Genomic DNA, 21,856 nt, shown 5'->3' with positions numbered 1-21,856 from the left:
CAGTGTTTTACTTGCTATATTGTATTTACTTTGCCACCATGGCCTTTTTTTTTTGCCTTTACCTCCCTTATCTCACCTCATTTGCTCACATCATATATAGACTTGTTTATACTGTATTATTGACTGTATGTTTGTTTTACTCCATGTGTAACTCTGTGTCGTTGTATGTGTCAAACTGCTTTGCTTTATCTTGGCCAGGTCGCAATTGTAAATGAGAACTTGTTCTCAACTTGCCTACCTGGTTAAATAAAGGTGAAATAAATAAATAAAAATGGTATGAGGGCCACATTGGGAATGTAGCCAGGACTCCAGGGTAAACACCCCTACTCTTAGGATAAGTGCCCTGGGCTCTTTAGTGACCACAGGGAGTCAGGACACCCATTTAACGTCCCATCCGAAAGACGGCACCCTACATAAGGCAATGTCCCCAATCACGGCCCTGTGGCATTGGGGTGTTTTTTAGACCAGAGTAAAGAGTGCTTCCTACTTGGCCCTCCATTACCACTTCCAGGAGCATCTGGTCTCCCATCTAGGGACCAACCCTACTTCGCTTCAGAAGCAAGCCAGCAGTGGGATGCAGGGTGGTATGCTGCTGGCTATCCTTTGAGATAATCTATTTCAAATACATATATGATTACTTTTACTCTGGCGATTTTTGTGGTTACAATAAAATAGAATTACCTCTAACCATTCGCTCGCTCGCTACAGGCCCACGTTCACTATGTGGTGGGGAACACTGGAGGTTGGTGGCACCTTAATTGGGGAGAATGGGCTCCTGGTAATGGCTGAAGCGGAATAAGTGGAACGTTATCAAATACATTTAACATGGTTTCCATGTGTTTGATGCCATTACATTCGCGCCATTCCAGTCTCCATTGATGGGGAAGATGTTCTCTGCTTAGCTGACATTGATAGGAGATACAGGAGTCCACACTGTTCCAATTACATTGGCTCTAATCTATGCACAGCACTCTGGTGACTTCCTGCATGTAACCATGACTTCTATCAATCACCCCGGTAACTTAATCATTAGTGGTATTGAGAGTTTAATCATTAGTGGTACTTTGACACTGTATGGAGTAGAGGTCGACCGATTAATCGGAATGGATGATTTAATTAGGGCAGATTTCAAATTTTCAAAACAATCGGAAATCGGTAATTTTGGATGCTGATTTATTTATTATTATTATTTTTAATTATTTAATCTTTATTTAACTAGGCAAGTCCGTTAAGAACACCTCATTTTAAATGACTGCCTAGGAACGGTGGGTTAACTGCCTTGTTCAGGGGCAGAATGACAGATTTTTACCTTGTCAGCTCAGGGATTCAATCTTACAACCTTACTGTTAACTAGTCCAACGCTCCAACCACCTGCCTCACAAGGCAGTAACCACCTGCCTTATGTGAATGCAGTAAGAAACCAAGGTAAGTTGCTAACTAGCGTTAAACTTAATCAATCATAATCACTAGTTATAACTACACATGGTTGATGATATTGCTAGTTTATCGAGCGTGTCCTGCGCTGCATATAATCGATGCAGTGCGCATTCGCGAAAAAGGACTGTCGTTGCTCCAACGTGTACCTAACCATAAACACCAATGCCTTTCTTAATATCAATACACAGAAGTATATATTTTTAAACCTGCGTATTTAGCTAAAAGAAATCCAGATTAGCAGGCAATATTAACCAGGTGAAATTGTCACTTCTCTTGCGTTCATTGCATGCAGAGTCAGAGTATATGCAACAGTTTGGGCCGCCTGGCTCATTGCAAACTAATTTGCCAGAATTTTACGCAATTATGATATAACATTGAAGGTTGTGCAATGTAACAGGAATATTTAGACTGATGGATGCCACCTGTTAGATAAAATACGTAACGGTTCCGTATTTCACTGAAAGAATAAACGTCTTGTTTTCGAGATCATAGTTTCCGGATTTGACCATATTAATGACCTAAGGCTCGTATTTCTGTGTGTTATTATGTTATAACTAAGTCTATGATTTGATAGAGCAGTCTGACTGAACGATGGTAGGCACCAGCAGCCTCAAAAGCATTAATTCAAACAGCACTTTTGTGCGTTTTGACAGCAGCGCTGCTGTTTATGACTTCAAGCCTATAAACTCCCGAGATTAGGCTGGTGTAACGATGTGATATGAAATGGCTAGCTAGTTAGCGGGGTGCACACTAATAGCGTTTCAAACGTCACTCGCTCTGAGACTTGGAGTAGTTGTTCCCCTTGTTCTGCATGGGTAACGCTGCTTCGAGGGTGGCTGTTGTTGTTGTGTTCCTGGTTCGAGCCCAGGTAGGAGCGAGGAGAGGGACGGAAGCTATACTGTTACACGGGCAATACTAAATTGCCTATAAGAACATCCAAAGGTATATGAAATACAAATGGTATAGAGGGAAATAGTCCTATAATTCCTATAATAACTACAACCTAAAACTTCTAACCTGGGAATATTGAAGACTCATGTTAAAAGGAACCACCACCATATGTTCTCATTTTCTGAACAAGGAACTGAAACGTTAGCTTTCTTACATGGCACATATTGCACTTTTGCATTATTTAAACCAAATTGAACATGTTTTATTATTTATTTGAGGCTAAATTGATTTTATTGATGTATTATATTAAGTTAAAATAAGTGTTCATTCAGTATTGTTGTAATTGTCATTATTACAAATATATTTTAAAAATCGGCCGATTAATCTGTATTTTTTTTTGTCCTCCAATAATCGGTATCAGCGTTGAAAAATCATAATCGGTCGACCTCTAGTATGGAGGCATCATTATTAGGACATTTTTCACAGAGACACCATTTTATTGACTTTGACCAACTGCTGTCTATTTGGTTAGAAATATGTTTCTATACTGAATGTGTACAAGTTGGTAAGGGACGAAGTGACTCTCTAGGAGGATGGCCTCCACAACAAGTGTTGGGCATGAAATGACAGCAGGCTGTTGAACACTGAGCTATACTGACTGACGAGTGGAGTGGATTGGTACAGCTCACCTCAGTCCCACAAAGTATGTTATCACTTATTTGGTTAAATGATTATCCATATTTGCCTCTTGATACAGCAGCAGTCTTTAAATGTACTTTTACCTTGAATGCAACACTTGGATGTTAACTTTTCAATTCCAATTGAATGCTATTTGCACCATCGAGAGCATCCTGACTGGTTGCATCACCGCCTGGTATGGCAACTGGCTCGGCCTCCGACCACAAGGCACTACAGAGGGTAGTGCGTACGGCCCAGTACATCACTGGGGCCAAGCTTCCTGCCATCCAGGACCTCTATACCAGGCGGTGTCAGAGGAAGGCCCTAAAAATTGTCAAAGACTCCAGCCACCTTAGTCATAGACTGTTCTCTCTGTTACCGCATGGCAAACGGTACAGGAGTGCCAAGTCTAGGTACAAAAGGCTTCTAAACAGCTTCTACCCCCAAGCTATAAGACTCCTGAACAGCTAACCAAATGGCTACCTGGACTATTTGTGTTGACCCCCCCCCCCCCCCATTTTTACGCTGCTGCTACTATTTATTATCTTTGCATAGTCACTTCACCTCTGCCTACATGTACATATTACCTCAATTACCTCGACTAATCTGTACCCCGCACATTGACTCTGTCCTGGTACCCCCTGTATATAGCCACGTTACTGTTATTTTATTGTTGCTTTTTAATTTATTTTATTTTATTTGTGTACTTCAGTATATTTAGTAAATGTTCTCAACGCTTATTTTTCTTACCTGCATTGTTGGTTAGGGGCTGTGTGTGTGTGTAGAGAACATATGTCTGACAAGGTGGAGTCAGGCTTTTACTTCATCACCATGGACCACTACACCTATGAGGCAGAGAATGCCAAGTTTGGACCTGTGAGCCACCTTTGACCTTGACATAACTTTCATCTAAGGCTTTTGGGGTCATGGGTGTTCCCTAACTCATCTTGTGCCTTACACAACTCCGCACATATGTATCCCCCATCTGCCCCAATGGCTTGTACCTGTTGTGTTGGCGTAGTTACCAGACCAGTGGGAGGAGGTGTTGACGGTGATTCGTTCCAATTTGATCCTCAAGCTTTCGCTGTGCCAATACCATGCCTGGCGACAACCAGATGATATTCCTCCCACCCTGGATCACAGTGGACACACTCCTAATCTCTCTGTGTATGTTTGTTGCACATGAGAGCGTGCGTAATGGGTCTATATATGCAAATTTGTGTGTAGTGGAGGATATATACGTTTATGTATATGAGTCTATTCAGTATGTATACCCCCTGTATTAAAGGCCTCACTTTGCTTGTGTGATTTAGTGCAGTGTTTTGTGACCACTCTCTCTCTCTCTCTCTCTCTCTCACACTCACACACATCTCAGATATGTGGTGCTCCCCAGACCTGTGTTTCGAGGCAGGGATGGACTAGACCAGGGCTTCCAAACCCTCTTCCTGGAGTTCTACTATCCTGTAGGTTTTCAGTCCAACCCTAATTTAGCGTATCTGATTCAGCTAGTTAAGGTCTTGTTGAGCAGCTTATTAGTAGAATCAGGTGTGTTAAATTAGGGTTGGACTGAAAATCCACAGGACTATAGATCTCCAGGAAGAGGGTTGGACAGCCCTGGACTAGACTGTTTGTCTGAGCTTGCACCTCTACTCGGCACTCAGCGATGTCCAGTCCCTGTACACACTCATCGACTTGGTTAGTTCCCACACACTGTTAAACACCTAGACCCAACTGAGACTTTTGCGTAAAACATGCATTGTCATTTTAAGGTGTGATTCAGTCCTAGAACTTCATACTACATTTAATTCGATCTGTGTCTTTCTGTACTCAATAGATTAGGCTGATGCCCAACTCTAAGAACCTGAGGCCTTATTTATAAACGTTGCATAAATTTAAAATCAAATCACATTTTTCTTAGCCATATGCCCCAAATACAACAGGTCAGTGAAATGCTTACTTACGAGCCCTAAACCAACAATGCAGTTTCAAAAAGTATGGATAATATTAAGAGACAAAAGTAACAAGTAATTAAATCAAATTAGTTAAAGAGCAGCAGTTCTATAACAATAGTGAGATTGTATACAGGGGCGTACCGGTTAATTGAGGTAGTATGTACATGTAGGTAGAGTTATTAAAGTGGCTATGCATAGATGACAACACAGTAGCAGTGTTGTAATATGGGGGCGGGGCACTGCAAATTGGAGGTCGACCGATTCTGATTTTTCAACGCCAATACCAATTATTGGAGGACCAAAAAAGCCGATACCGATTAATCGGACGATTTTTATTTATTTTATTTGTAATAATGACAATTACAACAATACGTAATTAACACTTAACTTAATATAAAACATCAAAATCAATTTAGCTTCAAATAAATAATGAAACATGTTCAATTTGGTTTAAATAATGCAAAAACAAAGTGTTGGAGAAGTAAAATATGTGCCATGTAAAAAAGCTAACGTTTAATTAAGTTCCTTGCTCAGAACATGAGAACATATGAAAGTTGGTGGTTCCTTTTAACATGAGACTTCAATATTCCAAGGTAAGAGGTTTTAGGTTGTAGTTAATATAGTATTCATAGGACTATTTCTCTCTATACCATTTGTATTTCATATACCTTTGACTATTGGATGTTCTTATAGGCACTATAGTATTGCAGTGTAACAGTATAACTTCCGTCCCCTACCTGGGCTCGAACCAGGAACACATAGACAACAGCCACACTCGAAGCATCGTTACCCATCGCTCCACAAAAGCCGTGGCCCTTGCAGCGCAAGGAGAATACCTACTCCAAATCTACAAGCAAGTGATGTTTGAAACAGTATTAGCGCACACCCAGCTAACTAGCTAGCCATTTCACATCGGTTACACCAGCCATTCGGCTGATAGGCTTCAAGTCATAAACAGCGCTGTGCTTGCGAAGAGCTGATGGCAAAACGCATGAAAGTGCTGTTTTCAATGAATGATTACGGGCCTGCTGCTGCTCAGACTGCTCTACCAAATCAGACTTAATTATAACATAATAACACACAGAAATACGAGCCTTTGGTCATTAATATGATGGAATCCGGAAACTATCATTTCGAAAACAAAACGTTTATTATTTCAGTGAAATACGGAACCGTTCCGTATTTTATCTAATGGGTGGCATCCCTAAATCGAAATATTCTTGTTACATTGCACAACCTTCGATGTATGTCATAATTACAAATTAGTTCGCAATGAGCCAGGCAACCCAAACTGTTGCATATACCCTGACTCTGCGTGCAATGAACGCAAGAGAAATGACAATTTCACCTGGTTAATATTGCCTGCTGAACTGGATCAGTAGTTATAACTAGTGATTATGATAAGTTTAATGCTAGCTAGCAATTTACCTTGGCTTCTTCTGCATTTGTGTAACAGGCAGGCTTCTCGTGGAGTGCAATGGTTAGAGCGTTGGACTAGTTAACTGTGCGGTTGCAAGATTGGATCCCCTGAGCTGATGTGAAAATCTGTCGTTCTGCCCCTGAACAAGGCAGTTAACCCAGTTCCTCGGCAGTCATCGAAAATAAGAATGTGTTCTTAACTGACTTGCCAAGCTAAATAAAATGTATTTAAAAAAAATATATATATATTTTTTAATAATTGGAAATCGGCGCCCAAAAATACAGATTTCCGATTGTTATGAAAACTTGAAATCGGCCCTAATTAATCGGCCATTCCGATTAATCGGTCAACCTCTACTGCAAATAGTCTGGGTTTGGCGAGATCTTCAGGAGTCTTATGGCCTGGGGGTAGAAGCTGTTTAGAAGCCTTTTGGACCTAGACTTGGCGCCCCGGTACCACTTGTCGTGCGGTAGCAGAGAGAACAGTCTATGACTCGGGTGGCTGGAGTTTTTGAAAATTTTCAGGGCCTTCCTCTGACACGCCAGGTATAGAGGTCCTGGATGGCAGGAAGCTTGGCCCAAGTGAGGTACAGGGCCGTACGCACTACCCTCTGTAGTGCCTTGCAGTCGGAGGCCGAGCAGTTGCCATACCAGGCGGTGATGCAACCAGTCAGGAAGCTCTTGATTGTGCAGCTGTTGTACTATGAGTACCTATGCCAAATATTTAAATTCTCCTGAGGGGGAATAGGCGTTGGCGTCCCCTTTTCACAACTGTCTTGGTGTGTTTGGACCATGACAGTTCGTTGGTGATGTGGACACCAAGGAACTTGAAGCTCTCAACATGCAGCCCTGTCGATGAGAATGGGGGCGCGCTCTGCCCTCCTTTTCATGTAGTCCACGATCATCTCCTTTTTCTTGATCACATTGAGGGAGAGGTTTTTATCCTGGCACTACACTGCCAGGTCTCTGACCTCCTCCCTATAGGCTGTCTCATTGTTGTCGGTGATCAGGCCTACCACTGTTGTGTTGTCGGCAAACTTAATGATGGTGTTGGAGTCGTGCTTGGCCGTGCAGTCATGGGTGAACAGTGAGTACAGGAGGGGACTGAGCACTCACCCCTGAGGGGCCCCAGTGTTGAGGATCAGCGTGGCAGATGTGTCAGGGAGGCCAGGATCTAGTTGCAGGGAGAGGTGTTTAATCCCAGGATCGTTATCTTAGTGATGAGCTTTGAGGGCACTATGGTGTTGAACGCTGAGCTGTAGTCAGTGAATAGCATACTCACATAGGTATTCCTTTTGTCCAGGTGGGAAAGGGCAGCGTGGAGTGTGATTGAGATTGTGTCCTCTGTTGATCTGTTGGGGTGGTGTTGATGTGAGCCATGACCAGCCTTTCAAAGCATTTCATGACTACAGAAGTGAGTGCTACCGGTCTGTAGTCATTTAGGCAGGTTACCTTGGTGTTCTTGGGCACAGGGTCTATGGTGGTCTGCTTGAAACATGTTGGTATTACAGACTCGGTCAGGGACAGGTGGAAAATGTCAGTGAAGACACTTGCCAGTTGATCAGTGCATGTTCTGAGTATGTTCTGAGATCAGTGCATGTCCTGGTAATCCACCTGGCCCTGCGGCCTTGTGAATGTTGGCCTGTTTAAAGGTCTTACTCACATCGGCTCATGGAAGTAATTTAGCCCATCTGGAAGGCTTGTGTCACTGGGCAGCTCACGGCTGTGCTTTCCTTTTGTAATTCGTAATAGTTTGCAAGCCCTGCCCCATCCGACAAGCGTCAGAGCCGGTGTAGTGCGATTCAATCTTAGTCCTGTATTGAAGCTTTGCCTGTTTGATGGTTCGTCAGAGGGCATAGCAGGATTTCTTCTAAGCTTCTGGATTAGAGTCCTTCTCCTTGAAAGCTGCAGCTCTACCCTTTAGCTCAGTGCGGATGTTGCCTGTAATCTATGGCTTTTGGCTGGGGTTTGTACGTACGGTCACTGTGGGGACGATGTCATCGATGCACTTATTGATGAAGCCAGTGATTGATGTGGTGTACTCCTCAATGCCATCGGAAGAATCCCGGAACATATTCTAGTCTGCTAGCAAAACAGTTCTGTAGCTTAGCATCTACGTCATCTGACCACTTCCGTATTGAGTGAGTCACTAGTACTACCTGCTTTAGTTTTTGCTTGTAAGCAGGAATCAGGAGGATAGAGTCATGGTCAGATTTGCCAAATGGAGGGAGAGGGAGGGTTTGTACGCGTCTCTGTGTGTGGAGTAAAGGTGGTCTAGTGTTTTTTTTCTGGTTGCACATGTAACATGCTGGTAGAAATGAGGTAAAATGGATTTAAGTTTCCCAGTAGGGGGGTCCCAAGTCACTAGGAGCGCCGCCACTGGATTAGCAATTTCGTATTTGCTTATGGCCTCAGCTCGTTGAGTGTGGTCTTCGTGCCAGCATCGGTTTGTGGTTGTAAATAGACAGCTACAAAAAATATAAACTCTCTTGGTAAATAGTGTGGTCTACAGCTTATCATGAGATACTCTACCGCAGGCGAGCAAAACCTCAAGACTTCATTAATATTAGATTTTGTGCACCAGCCTTTAACGACAAAGACACACACACCGCCACCTTGTTTTACTGGAGGCAGCTGTTCTTGCTGATGCACAGAAAACCCAGCCAGCTGTATGTTATCCATGTCGACGAGCCTGTAAAACAGCAGCTATCTCCTCCGGTGCCATTATTATATTGCTTATGTATGAAGTGTTAGCAGTTGATGTTATTCTTCAATAACACAGACCCCAAAGCAAATCAAGGGGAGAAAAATAGGTTTATTCAAAGAGGACAAATCATGGATGTTATGTTGGGAAGTAGATGGTTCATTCTCCCCTGTCCTCAGTGATTCTCTCCTCCAGGGATTCTCTCCACAGAACAAAGGGACATGATATAGTTTTATAACCCAACCCTCGTGTCACGTTCTGACCTTAGTTCCTTTTTTTATGTATTTGTGTTAGGTTGGTCAGGGCGTGAGTTGGGGTGGGTAGTCTGTAATTTTTCTATGTTGTTATATTTCTATGTGTTTGGCCTAGTATGGTTCTCAATCAAAGCCAGGTGTCGCTCATTGTCTCTGATTGAGAATCATACTTAGGTAGCCTGTTTTCCCCATTTTGGTTGTGGGTGTTTGTTTTCTGTTTTGTGTCTGCACCAGACAGAACTGTTTCGGTTTCATTTCAGTCTCTTGTTGTTTTTGTCATTCAGTGTTCTGTTCTATTAAATAATCATGAACACTTACCACGCTGCGCTTTGGTCCTCACCTTCTTCCACCAACGAAGACCTTTACACCTAGCCTGTGGTTGACCAATTAGAATTCCTTGCAATAAAACTGGGTCAATGGCCAAATAACAAGTATCCTATTTCAGGCTCAATGTATAAACAATTTGGACGAATGAGAACTTGCCATGTAGCTTTGAGTCCCAGACTGAAATTCCTCCCATGTCTCTGACCCATTGACAATTAATCCCCTATTACAAAAAAAACACTATTTCCATTGATCGTTAGTACTCTATTGACTTTTAGTCCTCTGCGTTGTGTATTTTTTTTTGTATTTTTTTTTCTTCAAAATATTCTTACAGAAGTTTAAGCTGGGTTTTGCAAGTCATTTGGCGCATACTGTTCAAGCCGGCTAGCAAGCTAAAAAAGTGGCTCTGAACCGCATCTGTTCGACATCATGCACCCAAGAAAACTCAACCACACAATACTGGCCAAGGGAAAGCATTTGTTAGTCTGTCCATCACTCCAGTGTAATGTTTCCAGACATGCCCCTCTCTATAAGCTCGACAAAAAAGAGATTTTTTTTTAATTTTTAATTTTTTTATTTTATTTCACCTTTATTTAACCAGGTAGGCTAGTTGAGAACAAGTTCTCATTTGCAACTGCGACCTGGCCAAGATAAAGCATAGCAGTGTGAACAGACAACACAGAGTTACACATGGAGTAAACAATTAACAAGTCAATAACACAATAGAAAAAAAGGGGAGTCTATATACATTGTATGCAAAAGGAATGAGGAGGTAGGCGAATAATTACAATATTGCAGATTAACACTGGAGTGATAAATGATCAGATGGTCATGTACAGGTAGAGATATTGGTGTGCAAAAGAGCAGAAAAGTAAATAAATAAAAACAGTATGGGGATGAGGTAGGTGAAAATGGGTGGGCTATTACCAGTAGACTATGTACAGCTGCAGCGATCGGTTAGCTGCTCAGATAGCAGATGTTTGAAGTTGGTGAGGGAGATAAAAGTCTCCAACTTCAGGGATTTTTGCAATTCGTTCCAGTCACAGGCAGCAGAGTACTGGAACGAAAGGCGGCCAAATGAGGTGTTGGCTTTAGGGATGATCAGTGAGATACACCTGCTGGAGCGCGTGCTACAGATGGGTGTTGCCATCGTGACCAGTGAACTGAGATAAGGCGGAGCTTTACCTAGCATGGACTTGTAGATGACCTGGAGCCAGTGGGTCTGGCGACAGATATGTAGCGAGGGCCAGCCGACTAGAGCATACAAGTTGCAGTGGTGGGTGGTATAAGGTGCTTTAGTGACAAAACGGATGGCACTGTGGTAAACTGCATCCAGTTTGCTGAGTAGAGTGTTGGAAGCAATTTTGTAGATGACATCGCCGAAGTCGAGGATCGGTAGGATAGTCAGTTTTACTAGGGTAAGTTTGGCGGCGTGAGTGAAGGAGGCTTTGTTGCGGAATAGAAAACCGACTCTAGATTTGATTTTTGATTGGAGATGTTTGATATGAGTCTGGAAGGAGAGTTTACAGTCTAGCCAGACACCTAGGTACCTATAGATGTCCACATATTCAAGGTCGGAACCATCCAGGGTGGTGATGCTCGTCGGGCATGCGGGTGCAGGCAGCGATTGGTTGAAAAGCATGCATTTGGTTTGACAAGCGTTTAAGAGCAGTTGGAGGCCACGGAAGGAGTGTTGTATGGCACTGAAGCTCGTTTGGAGGTTAGATAGCACAGTGTCCAAGGACGGGCCGGAAGTATATAGAATGGTGTCGTCTGCGTAGAGGTGGATCAGGGAATCGCCCGCAGCAAGAGCAATTGAAACATAAAGGTGCCAAGACTTGAGAGAGCAAGTTGAGAAATTCAGAGTGAAAACTTAACAAAGACGTGATTATTGTTGGTGGACAAAAAAGGTTTTGTTTCTTTGCTTAAGGTTCTATATTTTTTTTTATTCAGCCATTTTTCTTTTTGGTCTGCGGCAATGATGGTTCTTCTCGCCCAAAGTCACACTTGCAAGCTCAAGTTTGGTCTGTCCACTCGCGGGACACATCCTCTGCGCTCTCGAATAATCTTGTAGACAAGGCCATCTCGCGCGCACTGGACTTTAGAAGCTGATTTGACACGATACTTCCTGCTTTGCATGCTTCTCTGATCAAGAATCAAACACTGTGAGCAGCATGGATTAAGTCTACAAATCAACACAATCTCACGCAGACGCACACACTTCAGAATTGTGTTTTTTTAATTAAACGAGTCCTACATTCTTGGAACAATAACGGTTTAAGTTGGTCTGATAGCAATCTAACTAGTCCGAAAAAACAACAAGATATAAAATATTTTAATATTTTAATTAAACCATTTAATCATCACAATAAAGTTCTCTACAAATCCTCTGTACAACATGGTCCGCCACATAGTGGAGAGGTCAGAGCTCAGACAAGGGTTGACAGGTGTACACATCTTACATACATCATTGAATGTTTTGTTGAGAACTGACAACATTCTTGACAACCATTTCCATCCAACACCTTCTTGACCCTACTCCCCAAGACATTCAAATAAATTACACATTGTCTGTCAACTATTCAATCCTTCCAGGCATCTTTTGTGCAAACACTGTGGCCTATTCCCCCAACAAACACTATGTACTAGTTATTTACCCCCGTCAAACCTCACACTCTTACCATTTCTGTGGAGAAGATAAGCTCTGATCTTTTGTGAAGCCAAGGGGGAGAAAAGTGGGCTTCCCATTTTCCAATTTCTACCTGCCACTCTGCGCCAGAGGCGGAGTGTGTTAGCGAGTCAATTTGCCAGTCCGGTTATTGTTAGGAGTAGAATGGTAGTGCGGAGGCAGCTGGGGCCACTGGAGGAATGAGTGACATGCTGTCTGACATAGTACAGGGCCACAAACATCGTGGCCCCTTACAGCCCCTAAACATGCTGTAGTGACACCGGTAGAGTAGCAATAAGGGAGGTTTCTGAGAAGTTTTCTTGATGGAGAGAGGGGAATTAGAAGTCATGCAGAGGAGTGGACGATTGTCAAGATGGAGTGTGTATCCGTGAACGATTGTGTGTCTTTGTGTGAGCGAGCGAGAGCATGCGTGGCTGCAAAAAGAGAAATGTGAGGGCTGTCTGCATTTAAGTGAATGCAGGTCAAACCGAGTCTCAGTTTACAGGCAAACCAGAAACACATTTCCCATGAAAGAAAAGAGAGGCACATAATGTTGTTTGTTCATTGTGTCCTCCATGACACTTTTATTCAAGTGAAATAGCAAGTTTCCCTTTTTAGCACTGAGATAAAATGACTGCAATTGCCTGAAAGCACTAGTGTGGCAGAAAGCTTTACAAATGGAAATGACATGACTGATAGCATTTATGGAGTAGGTACTGTATGACTTTGTGCTAGCTTATCTGTGAATGCATTAGGGATGTACACGGTTATTCGAATATCCGAAGGGACATTGGTATTTTACCTTTTTGTGAGACGCAAAAAATATATTTTAACACTGAAATGGCTTTTTCTAAATTAAATTAAAATATCAAGGATATTCCATGACATTTCAAATGTTTAATTTAATAAAACAACAAACTTTTTCAATGTAGTTTTTATGATGTGCGCAGACTTCACGTGTGTAACTTGTTGTTTATGTTGGCCAATCAAAATGGCTCAATGTGTAGAAAGTGGAGTGAGAGTTCACTAATGCAATACAAGATGGAATAACATTACGGAATTAAAAGTTATCGAAATGAGAAGTAGCCTACCAGGAGGAACCAACAGGTAGGCTGTTTTATCTGAATGGAGTTGGGAGAAAGTGCGGCATGTTGCCTCAATTAGCCTAGCTAGCTAGATTCTCTAGGCTACTCCAGTCAAGACAGGCACGGTTATATGGGATGATAGATAACATTGCGGCTGCTACAAGTTAGCTAGTCTTGGCTGTCGCCGAGTTGCCTTGGCTAACGTTACTTTAGCACTCTCTCCCTCTGTGTGCTCAGCTTGCTCCCATCTCTCACATACCTGCCCCTCCGCAGCTGCAGCAGTAGACTGAGCATCTCTCCCTCGCACAGCAATGCTGAGGTTATTTATTCAATACACCGTTATTTATCATCATTGCCTTACCTCTGGACTTCATCCCGACGAAGCAATTCTCCACAATGTCGATCCTCCCAACTCCATGCCTCCCTCTGAGACCACAATGGAACCATTTGTTAGCAAACTTTCTCACTAGTACAGTAGTCATTTCTGTATTCTCGCCTGAATGCACCCACACTTCGCTTAAAACATTGCAGTAAGACAGTAAAGGAATCTCAATCTCATTGTAAATTAAGAGTAAAACAGAGGTAAGAGAAAGTCACTTACCCCATCTCATTGAGGTAAGAGAAAGTCAGACTCACCCCATCTCATTGAGGTAAGAGAAAGTCAGACTCACCCCATCTCATTGAGGTAGGAGAAGAGGTCCAGCGGTGTGTCCTTGGACTTGCCCTCCTTGAAGTGGGTCACCTTGATGGGAACACCTGTATGGGTTGGATTGGAAGTCAGACAGTCAGTCACGGTATCAGCCTAGAGATATAATGCTGTACTACATAGGGCTGGCACAAATATCGTATAACTGACAATTATGGACAATAACCATGAACTGAAAAGAATAATCGTCTTAGACAGTGCCTTTAGAAAGTATACACACCCCTTGACTTTTTCCACATTTTGTTGTGTTACAGCAGGAATTTAACATGGATCAATTTGAGATTTTTTTGGTACTGGCCTACACACTATCTCAATGTCAAAGTGAAATTGTTTTTCAACATTTTTACAAATTAATAAAAAATGAAAAGCTGAAATGTCTTGAAAAAGGGAATTGCTTTGCCACATGAGTACAAAGTCACAATCAGTTGCATGGACTCACTCTGCGTGCAATAATAGTGTTAACATGATTTTTGAATGACTACCTCATCACTCTACCCTACACATATAATTATCTGTAAGGTCCCTCAGATGAGAAGTGAATTTCAAACATTGATTCAACCACAAAGACAAATGGCACCTATTGGTAGATTGGTAAAAATGTAAAAAAGCAGACATTGAATATTTCTTTGAGTGAGCATGGCTAAGTTATTAATTACACTTTGGATGTTGAATCAATACCCCCATTCATGTGGCAAAGCAATTCCCTTTTTGTCCTGAATATGAGGTGTTATGTTTGGGACAAATCCAATACAACACATTTCTGAGTACCACTCTCCATATTTTCAAGCATTTTCAAGGCTGTATCATGTTATTGGTATTATTTTAATCATTAAGGACTGGGGAGTTTTTTTAGGATAAAAAAGAAACGGAATGGAGCTAAGCAGAGGCAACATCCTAGAGGAAAACCTGGTTCAGTCTGCTTTCCACCAGACACTGGGCTATTAAGTCAAAGGCCAAATCTACACTGGAGTTGCTTACCAAAGAAGACAGTGAATGTTCCTGAGTGGCAGAGTTACAGTTTTGACTTAAATCTACTTAAATCTATGGTAAGACCTGAAAATGGTTGTCTAGCCAATGATCAACAACCAAATTTGATAGAGCCTGAAGAATCGTGAAAATAATAAAATAAAAAAATTGCACAATCCAGGTGTGGAAAGCTCTGAGAGACTTACCCAGAGACTCACAGCTGTAATATCTGCCAAAGGTGCTTCTACAATGTATTGACTCAGGGGTGTGAATACTTATGTAAATTTGATATTTTTCCACTTAATTTTCAATTACATTTTCAAAAATGTCAAAAAATATGTTTTCACTGACATGAGATATTGATTGCAGATGGTTGAGAAATGTTATCCATTTTAAATTTAGACTAACACAGCATGTGGCATAAGTCAAGGGGTATGAATTCTTTCTTAAAGCACTTTAGGAGAAGGGAGATTCAACATTATATTCAAGTAGATAGTTTACCCAATAGCAGTTTTTTGTTTTTGCATGAAGTTGGTAATAATTTTACGAGCAGAATGGCAATGGTCAGGAGGAGAAGCTTCATTTTCCAAAAGTTCTTAACAGTCAAAATCAGTTGTCACTAAAGCTGTGTTTTATTAATTACTTATGTTATGAATCATTTTCAATGAAGCATTTGATGCATTACAAGTTCAAAAATGACAATGTCCATTTGCATGACAATTAACCATTACCCCAAATGTAATAATCCCAAGAACCCTATTACAGTAAGGGAATTCATCTGAACAATACTGTTCTCTGACAGTTTCAGATCTGATCTTGTCACATTCAGCACTTGGACTCAAAGCTAATTGTGTATTTGGACTTGGGCTGTATTTGGGCTAGAGTTAAACTAGTTTCCAATATATTGCACTTGGATGGATATGATAATCAATTTATATGGGCAAAATTGTCATTACATTTCCATGTACACCTACTAGTTTAATGTTCACTAAAAACAAACTGTGAAGAGACTGATACCCAGGCACTGAACACAGTTCAAGGGGAAATTAAAGTGGAACTGGAAAAAGGAAGATGTGGGTGAATGTGGAGGAAGGAGTGAGGTGAGGGGAAGGGTGTTAATGGTAGAATACTTCTCAGTGGTGAGAAGTACTAATACATTCAAAAGCCCTGGTCTTTTGAAAGCTGTGAATTTGCAGGCGGGCCCTTTCCTAATTGAATTACACACCCTGGCTTTGTCACCCATACCTTTTCTACCAATAGCCTCGCACTGCAGAGCGTGTGTGTGTGTGTGTGTGTGTGTGTGTGTGTGTGTGAAACGCATGGGATATTCCATCAACCATTCCTAATGAGCGTGCGCACACACACCCGCCTAGGTGCTCACCAATCAACCCCACCACCAACCTTTTATACAAAGACACTACTAAACCGATATATAAATCATTGTCATTTACTTGGGGGGGGCGTGGAGGATAGAAGAAAAAAAAAAAATCTGCTGATGGTCACTCCTCCATCCATCCGGCGCCTATTAGCGTTTAGCATGCTTGCAGTTGCCAATCAAGTCCCGGCGAAAAAGCAGCACTCCTGGTTGTCTTTCAATGGGCCCCAATGTAAGCACTGTTGGAATGACATGTAAAGGACTTGACAAAATATTTTTAGACAAGGGCTTTGTCACTCACCCATTCCCATATCGCGGGAATCCTCGGCCCCTGAGGAAAAATCGGAGCCGTAGAGTGTACACGTATAATGCTCCGACAAAGCCCCCTGATCCCCCAAATAGTTAATAATTAGATTAAAAATTCAAATAAATTGAGGGTGTGAACACTGGAGCCGGGCCCGGTCTCTCTTCCTCCTCTACTCCATCTCACGGGGTCTATCATTCACTGGGCCTTTCTTTTCCCTGCCTGCCCTTTTCTTCAGCGCTGAAGTGAACAGAATAGGACAGCAGACACAGTTGTAGGAAAAATTACAGCTTTACATTTTTCCTCTCTCTTTTTCCTTTCCCCCTCTTTCAATGAAAGGAAGAGGGATAAAAAAAGAGAGAACTGCTGCTGAAGAAAAAAGTTTAGTTGTGAAAATTATTTTTAATCAGTGAGAAAGCCTGGTGAAAAAAGGCTGGTGGGAGATGAAAAGATGGAGGAGAATGAAATTAAACATTCTTGCGCTGATCTTGTGAGGAGGATAAGTAAGCTAGAGCCTTTGTGTGAGCCACTAAAACAGATTTTGTAATTGTCACTCAGTAAGGGGAGAGAAAATAACTATGAAAACATATTGCAAATGAGCAAAGGGCCGAGGTGAAACCAGGTTATACGATGACATCACAGTTTCATATTCCCATTACCAGTTTCATTGTTTTCTGAACCTTTTTTCAAAGGAGGATTTTAGTTGTCCATAAATTTTATCATTGCCTCACTTTTTTTTTTTTTTTTACATTTCAGATAAATCTCAAATAAACCCCACACACCTTCAGTCACATAAAACAGCACCCAGATACAAACGTAAATCACAGTTGATACCTGCACCCCATTTATATGTTCCTCTCTGAACTGCTTCAGTGTCATAGTAACATCAACTGTCACTGGTCATCACCATAATCAGAGGCTAAATGTCCTGCCATGTCCTTTGAAGTCCCAGCTGGCCTCAGTGGACAGTAGCCCCATCTATGCACATTGACACTTGTAACCAGGATCTAGACTCGAGGCATATGTGGTTCTTGCCCCAGGATGGGATGTGCGTCTCTTTTCTGTGACTGTGCAAACATGTGACACTCATCTGTTTAGCCCTGTAGTGGCATCCAAATGGGTGTCAGTCAGTTGTATTAGCTGGTTTAATGCTTCTGGACCCTCCATGCCCTCAGGCAGGCTGCTTTAGTTTAGACACAGTCAGTCCCAGAGTGTGGGGCTGGGCTGCCCTAGGTCTGGGTGGGCGACAGCAGCCCTACTCAGCAAATTGGATGTAGTCTATCACAGTGCCATCCGTTTTGTCACCAAAGCCCCATATACTACCCACCACTGCGACCTGTATGCTCTCGTTGGTTGGCCCTCTCTACATATTCATCGCCAAACCCACTGGCTCCAGGTCATCTATAAGTCTTTGCTACGTAAAGCCCCACCTTATCTCAGCTCACAGGTCTCCATAGCAACACCCACCCGTAGCACGTGCTCCAGCAGGTATATTTCACTGGTCATCCCCAAAGCCAACACCTCCTTTGGCTGCCTTTCCTTCCAGTTATCTGCTGCCAATGACTGGAACGAATTGCAAAAAATCACTGAAGCTGGAGACTTATATCGCCCTCTCTAACTTTATGCATCAGCTGTCAGAGCAGCTTACCGATCACTGTACATGTACACAGCCCATCTGTAAATAGCACACCCAACTCTCTCATCCCCATATTGTTATTGATATTGTTCCCCTCTTTCCACTGGGATTCTCTGCCTCTAACTCTATTACAGGGGCTGAGTCACTGGCTTATTAGGGCTCTTTCATACCGTCCCTAGGAGGGGTGCGTCACCTGAGTGGGTTGAGTCACTGATTTGATCTTCCTGTCTGGGTTGACGCCCCCCCTTGGGTTGTGCTGTGGCGGAGATCTTTGTGGGCTATACTCGGCCTTGTCTCAGGATGGTAAATTGGTGGTTGAAGATATCCCTCTAGTGGTGTGGAGGCTGTGCTTTGGTAAAGTGGGTGGGGTTATATCCTTCCTGTTTGGCCCTGTCCGGGGGTGTCATCGGATGGGGCCACAGTGTCTCCTGACCCCTCCAGTCTCAGCCTCCAGTATTTATGCTGCAGTAGTTTGTGTCGAGGGGCTAGGGTCAGTTTGTTATATCTGGAGTACTTCTCCTGTCCTATCCGGTGTCCTGTGTGAATTTCAGTATGCTCTCTCTCTCTCTCTCTCTCTCTCTGGACCTGAGCCCTAGGACCATGCCTCAGGACTACCTGACATGATGACTCCTCGCTGTCCCCAGTCCACCTGGCAGTGCTGCTGCTCCAGTTTCAACTGTTCTGCCTGTGATTATTATTATTTGACCATGCTGGTCATTTATGAACATTTGAACAAGGCCATGTTCTGTTATAATCTCTACCCGGCACAGCCAGAAGAGGACTGGCCACCCCTAATAGCCTGGTTCCTCTCTAGGTTTCTTCCTAGGTTTTGGCCTTTCTTGGGAGTTTTTACTAGCCACCGTGCTTCTATACCTGCATTGCTTGCTGTTTGGGGTTTTAGGCTGGGTTTCTGTACAGCACTTTGAGATATCAACTGATGTACGAAGGGCTATATAAATACATTTGATTTGATTTATTTTGCTCTTTTGCACCCCAGCATCTCTACTTGCACATCATCATCTGCACATCCATCACTCCAGTGTTAATGATAAATTGTAATTATTTTGCCACCATGGCCTATTCATTGCCTTACCTCTCTAACCTTGCTACATTTGCACACACACTGTACATAGATTTGTCTATTTTTTGACTGTAAGTTTGTTTATCCCATGTGTAACTCTGTGTTGTTGTTTTTGTCACATTGCTATGCTTTATCTTGGCCAGGTCGCAGTTGTAAATGAGAACTTGTTCTCAACTGGCCTACCTGGTTAAATAAAGGTAAAATAAAAATACCGCCCAAGCCTAACGCACAGCTTTTTTGAACCCCATCTGCATCCATCTGGGCTGTTGGGGGCGTCCTCTGGGTTCTTGGTCATCAGGTACAGGTCCGCTGGCACATGGCTCTGTAATACACACAAAATAACATTCACATTTTACTGGGACATTTGATGCTCTTCATTTAACTTAGTATGTGACCATGAAAAGATTCAGTTGAGAACATAGCAGACACTGTGGGACTAAATAGACTACATGGTCAAAAGTATGTGGACACCTGCTCATCGAACATCTCATTCCAAAATCATGGGCATTAAAATGAAGTTGGTCCCCCACTTTTCTGCTATAACAGTCTCCATTCTTCTGGGAAGGCTTTCCCCTAGATGTTGGAACATTGCTGCGGGAACATTCAGCCACAAGAGCATTAGTGAGGTCATGCAGGCCAGTCAAGTTCATCCACACAGATCTCGACAAACCATTTCTGTATGGACCTCGCTTTGTGCAAGGGGCATTGTCATGCTGAAACAGGAAAGGGCCTTCCCCAAACTGATGCCACAAAGTTGGAAGCACAGAATCATATAGAATGTCATTATATAGTGTAGCATTAAGATTTCCCTTCACTAGAACTAAGGGGCCTAGCCCGAACCATGAAAAACCGCCCCAGATCATTATTCCTTCTCCACCAAACCTTACAATTGGCACTATGCATTTGGGCAGGTAGCGTTCTCCTGGCATACGCCAAACCCAGATTTGTCTGTCGGACTGCCAGATGGCGAAGGGTGATTCATCACTCCAGAGTCCAATTGCTGGGAGTTTTACATCACTCCAGCCGACGCTTGGCATTGCGTATGATGATCTTAGGTTTGTGTGAGGCTGCTCGGTTATGAAAACTCATTTCATGATGCTCCCGACTAACAGTTATTGTGCTGATGTTGCTTCCAGAGGCAATTTGGAACTCGGTAGTGAGTGTTGCAACCGAAGACAGATGATTTTTTTTGCGCTTCAGCACTCAGCGGTCCCATTCTGTGAGCTTGTGTGGCCTACCACGTTGCGGCTGAGCCATTGTTGCTCCTAGACGTTTCCACTTCACAATAACAGCACTTACAGATGACCAGGGCAGCTCTAGCTACCTTTTTGGAAAGGTGGCATCCTATGACAGTGCCACGTTGAAAGTCACTGAGCGCTTCAGTAGGGATCATTGTACTCCTGAAAGATGGAAACAAATACATGTTAAAATGCTGTCAGGATCTGAGAGAAAAAGACAAATCATATTTGTTTTAATTTTCCCTATGTGGTCCTTCAACGCAGGGGAGGGGGAGAGAGAGCGAGAAAGAGAGTGCGAGAGAGAGAAGACCCAAATTCACTAAAAAGATGACACCTGCTACTATGACAGGATGTACTCAAGCGACTGCAACACTCAATATTCACCAGTTGGAAAGTCTGAATAAATCTCCCAATTCTGTCAACTAGCCTCCCCATACACTTCTCCACATCTTCTGGACTTGACTTTCTGACTGACAATTTCTCATTTATTTTCAGATGAACAGCAACAATCCACACCTCCTATCCTGAGAGCACTATGAAGTTTTAGGAGCTGTCGTTTTCCAGTTGGGGGGAGTTGGTGGATAAGGACATGAATAATCGGGCTGACACCCCAGCAAATTACCCCACATTACAACCAGATGATGGCCAATGTCCCCTGAGCTGAGGCAAATTGCAGGGGAACTATGCAAAATAACCACTGGGTGCATTTAAATGGAAACCTTTACCAGACAAAAAAAATCAGCATACAATAACTAATCTCTCTCAGCCGCAGAAAGAGATGTGCAATCGCTTCTTTCCTTTTAACTAAACACCAAAATTGACTTTGAAGGCTCCCATCTCTCCCTTTTATTTTCTGCCTCAGCGCCCAAGATGACGACAAAATGAGAGGAAGGACAAGTGGGGCAAAATGACTCCACTAAAAACCAATTGAATGCATAGTCTTAAAGTGGACAGAACCAAGGAAGATGGCATGAACCAAAGACTGATTAGGCCTAGCTCTGTGACAGTGGGTATGGTATCTATAGTTGTGTCGTTACTATAGTGGCCTAGAGTTTCCTTACCTACTACAGCAGTTTAAAGCCTGCACAATCCTAACCAATGAAGAGACATTGTTTCTGCCAGCTAGAGTTCACTATGA

General features: G+C 42.7%; 1 pseudogene; it reads right to left on the bottom strand.

The window, feature by feature from the left end:
• Positions 1-21,856, bottom strand: part of LOC135517021 (argininosuccinate synthase-like) — a 47,229-nt pseudogene that overhangs the window by 6,670 nt on the left and 18,703 nt on the right.

Source organism: Oncorhynchus masou, chromosome 28 (assembly GCF_036934945.1).
Source record: "Oncorhynchus masou masou isolate Uvic2021 chromosome 28, UVic_Omas_1.1, whole genome shotgun sequence".
Classification (NCBI taxonomy): domain Eukaryota; kingdom Metazoa; phylum Chordata; class Actinopteri; order Salmoniformes; family Salmonidae; genus Oncorhynchus; species Oncorhynchus masou.
Note: the sequence above shows the minus strand (reverse complement) of the source record. Positions and strands in the feature narration are given on the sequence as shown.